At 42.8% G+C, this 4652-nt stretch overlaps 1 protein-coding gene across 1 annotated transcript in view; it reads left to right on the top strand.

Annotated features, from left to right (window-relative positions):
- The window catches only part of SEMA5B (semaphorin 5B), a 297119-nt gene that overhangs the window by 272220 nt on the left and 20247 nt on the right, over window positions 1-4652 (top strand). The gene's annotated exons all lie outside the window — the stretch shown is intronic.

Below are 4652 nucleotides of genomic sequence, written 5' to 3' on the forward strand. Positions count from 1 at the left end.
CGCTGGTCCCGCAGGGGGGGGGGGGCGGGGGGGGGGGGGGGGTCGGGGATGCGGCTCCACTCTAAATGTCATTATTGATGCCTTTGAAGTGGAGTTTTCTATTCTGACATAAAAGCTCCTTTGTGGACGGGACTGATATCCTCTTGTTTTGTTGCGATCCGGACGTCTGCGTGAAGTAATTATAGCACTGCCGTATAATGCGGCGCATGAGATGAAAGCGGCGGATGGGTTATTTTTATGCTGTAACAATGATTGGGGAGGGGCAGCCTGCGGATGTGGAACTACAGGTCTCAGCAGGACCAGATTTACTCTCCCTGACTTTATTGCTATCACACAGGAACTTTATTGCTATCACACAGGACCTAACAAGCCCCCTGTGTGATAGCATTCGGAGGTGACAGGTTCTCTTTTTGAGCTCTCCCCTCTCACTGTGCACACGGAGCGGCAGGGTTACTTTTAAACGCGCCGCTCTGCTCACCGCTCTCCATCCTGAAGACGTCGGCGGCCAGCGAGGGTAGGACGGGGCCGGGAGGACGGAGCATGGAGAGAGTTAGGTGCGAGGGGAGGAGGACCGGCTGCAGTCTGATTACAAGTGATCTCGGCGACATCGCCGAGGTCACTTGTAAAGAAACAAGCGGCGGCTTCCCCAGCTCTACATTTGGCGCGGCTTGTGCAAAGCGGGGCTAAATGTAGAAAACAAATTACCGCCTGGCGCCCGTGCTCCGGGCGTCGGGAGACTTCAAACCTGTGCCGCCCCTCTGCTCCCTGCCGCCCCGGGGCCGGGCCCCGGTGGCCTTGTCGGGAATCCGGCCCTGAGTCTCAACCTCTGCTCTTAGCTGCAGGAATGCATTTGGAGCTTTGCTGAATGTTATTAAATTACAATGCAGGAAAGTGTGCAGACATTACAGCTGAGGGCGGCTTCAGAGATTCGTTAGGTCCGGGCAATCCTCAATGAATATTTGGTCATTGTAGAGAACGAGAGTTATACATTCAGAATAAATGGCTCCCTATGGAGTGGGATGTAGTAGTGATCAGGGCCATCCCTATAATGAGGCAGCCTGATTGCAATGGGTCATGTGGAGGGGGTCGGGTGGGAAGGAGTGCTGGCAGGTGTGTTTTGCATTAAGTGGTGATGGGTTAGAACCCCTGTTAGGGTTTTATCACTTTTGTGTGCCCCCTCTTAGAAGATTCACCCTCTGTCTTCATCCTGGTGATCATCAATTGAAGGTAGATCCTAAATGTTACAGTTGTCTTCAGAATAACAGTAGTGGGAATTCTTTTAACGGGGACACTGGCTGCAGCAGGGGCTTTCCAAAATGGCATTACTCTTCACTTTGGAGAGATTTGCACCCACTTCCTGTCACATCTTTGATACAGGAAGTGAAGGGGAAAACTCACCAGTGGGGACACACAGGTGGAAAGCATTCACCCTTCACAGCTCTGTACAAAACCAGTTTTCTCTGGAGTTGTGTTTTAAATAGAAAGGTTCCAGTATGCTCCCCCAGTACACAGGGGTGGCGCAGACAGGAAATGCAATTGCTGGACCCCTCCGGAGCCACGTTTGACTTGCGAGCACTGAACATCGTCCTCTGTCGCCTCTCAGCGGCCGCGGTGGGCTTATTGGGCCCTCGATATTTCACGTCGCCTTCTCAAGCCGGGCAGTATAATCTTTACGAGGAACTCGATTCGAAGTATAGGTGGAAAAAAACACAATTGCCTCTTAATTGAAAACAACAAGGTGCAGTATATCGAGCTGCCGTTTTATGGAGTAATTGTTGTCTCGCCGTCATAATCCCGATCTTGACTGCTCCGGGTCCGATAATGAATAATAAAAGCTGCGCCGGCCGTAAAGCGTTTTATAGGAAGAGTCCAACTGAACTTTTATTACACTGAATGATTGGCCCGTCGTTCAGTGTCAGCAGCAGCCTGTATACCCGTCATTGTCTGTTTCTGTAGCGCCGACATAATCCGCGGTGCTGTGCAATCCGCAATTACAAAGTAACACACAATTATATCACTTAAAATGATTTGAATTTTGTTTTTAAGGACAACTTAATAAGAAGACTAAAAATGTGATCAACGTTGGTTAAAAAAAATAGCGTTAGTCAAAAAATATAAATGTTATTCTATCATTTGTCCCATTTAAAATGACACAAAATTTATCATTCTGGTACAAAGCATTGCAAAGATATTAACTAATGAAATGAAGGGTTTTTTCTTTTTAATTTGTGCTTTTTGCTAAACGCAACACTAAAAAAAAAAAAAAAAAGAACTTTTTTTCTAACTATTAATATTATATCAATAGAAACTAACGATTAGAAGAAAATAATAGTTAAGGGGAGAACAGGGAGAATTAAATAGAGATAATTAAGGTAAAGTAAGAGTTAACAAGCGGTTAAATGGGAACACATTTTATTTTTTTTAAACTACTTTTTTTTATTCATTAGTTTGCTTTACTGATATCATATGCAGATTGAATCTCGTCCCTTTGATCTGCGGAAGAATAAAACAGTGGATACAAAACTAACAATGTTACTTTGTATCTCTCTATCTCCCTCTGATCAATGTTTATAAACAATGTTACTTTGTATCTCTCTATCTGCCTCTGATCAATGTTTATAAACAATGTTACTTTGTATCTCTCTATCTCCCTCTGATCAATGTTTATAAACAATGTTACTTTGTTTCTCTATCTCCCTCTGATCAATGTTTATAAACAATGTTACTTTGTATCTCTCTATCTCCCTCTGATCAATGTTTATAAACAATGTTACTTTGTTTCTCTATCTCCCTCTGATCAATGTTTATAAACAATGTTACTTTGTATCTCTCTATCTCCCCTTCTGATCAATGTTTATAAACAATGTTACTTTGTATCTCTCTATCTCCCTCTGATCTATGTTTATACATTTTTACTTTGTATCTCTCTATCTCCCTCTGATCAATGTTTATAAACAATGTTACTTTGTATCTCTCTATCTCCCTCTGATCAATGTTTATAAACAATGTTACTTTGTATCTCTCTATCTCCCTCTGATCAATGTTTATAAACAATGTTACTTTGTATCTCTCTATCTGCCTCTGATCAATGTTTATAAACAATGTTACTTTGTTTCTCTATCTCCCTCTGATCAATGTTTATAAACAATGTTACTTTGTATCTCTCTATCTCCCCTTCTGATCAATGTTTATAAACAATGTTACTTTGTTTCTCTATCTCCCTCTGATCAATGTTTATAAACAATGTTACTTTGTATCTCTCTATCTCCCTCTGATCAATGTTTATAAACAATGTTACTTTGTATCTCTCTATCTCCCTCTGATCAATGTTTATAAACAATGTTACTTTGTATCTCTCTATCTCCCTCTGATCAATGTTTATAAACAATGTTACTTTGTATCTCTATCTCCCTCTGATCAATGTTTATAAACAATGTTACTTTGTATCTCTCTATCTCCCCTTCTGATCAATGTTTATAAACAATGTTACTTTGTATCTCTCTATCTCCCTCTGATCAATGTTTATACATTTTATGTGAGATGGTCAATTTTTGTGATAGCAGCAGCTTCTTAATCTGCTTTATTTAGACAGCAGCTCCTGGCTGGGGTGGGACATGTTGAATGATGAATGAATCTAGGATTGAAGCACCACACTTGGATATTCAAGTTGCGATACAAGTTTATTCCAAAGATAGACTGTTCACAATCCTAACATGTTTTGAGGGCTGTTTCTTCACTGCTTCATCGGGGCTTTAAAAAGTTACACAGTAAAACAATGTACAATATAAAGATTTAATAGATTAGGTATTGCTGTGTGTGTTGTAAGTTTGCACAGCATCCATCAGAAGCTGCTTCTCTATTCAGCTCCTGAAACATGTTGGCTTTGAGATCCATCTGTCCCTGGAACAGACTTGTATTGGATCAGGTGGCACTTTGATCCCAGATTCATTCATTCCGATCACAATCCATAGGTGTGCAGAACCTTCCTACCCAGTATTCAGATTCTCTATAATTGAACTGCCGCCATTCTTTTGGATGATGACTGTAATATAGAATGAGACTCGGGGGTTCCAGCGCTATTAATCCGCATCCTGGAATGTTCCGCGCGATGGAACGCCGCGCAGCGGGATGTTGTTCAGGCGTCTTTCCGCCTTTTCATAAAGCTTTTTACAGATTTCCGAACGGCCCAAATTGCTGCGTTCTGGAGGAGAGTCAAACACTTAGAAGCGACATTTACTGAATTAGCAATACCTCCGGATTACATAATTTCCTGCCCAATAAAGCCGCCGCCGATTCCGCGCACGCCGGGCGACATTTCATGTGTTTAATTCGCCTTTATGTGAGTTCTGGTACTCGGAGGAAACTTGTACATACGTTGAGTACATCATGTGATGCAGGAGAGCAGAGAAGTGCGGACGGCCTGCGCAGGCAATTATTGGATTTATCATCTTCGTAGCCGGCGGATTAATGTGCGCGGACCGGAGCGTCGGGTTGTCTCGACTCTTCGTTAGAGCGGCAAAGCTTCGGAGGGATAAGTGGCGCAATTTCACCCCAAAATTACAGATTTCACCTCAAATTCCATCATGCGGAAATGTTTTGTAACCCCTTCAGCTCTCATACTGGTAACCCCCCCACTGCTGCCCCCCCATACC

Source organism: Nanorana parkeri, unplaced genomic scaffold (genome assembly GCF_000935625.1).
Source record: "Nanorana parkeri isolate BGI_ZX_2015 unplaced genomic scaffold, ASM93562v1 scaffold320, whole genome shotgun sequence".
Classification (NCBI taxonomy): Eukaryota; Metazoa; Chordata; class Amphibia; order Anura; family Dicroglossidae; genus Nanorana; species Nanorana parkeri.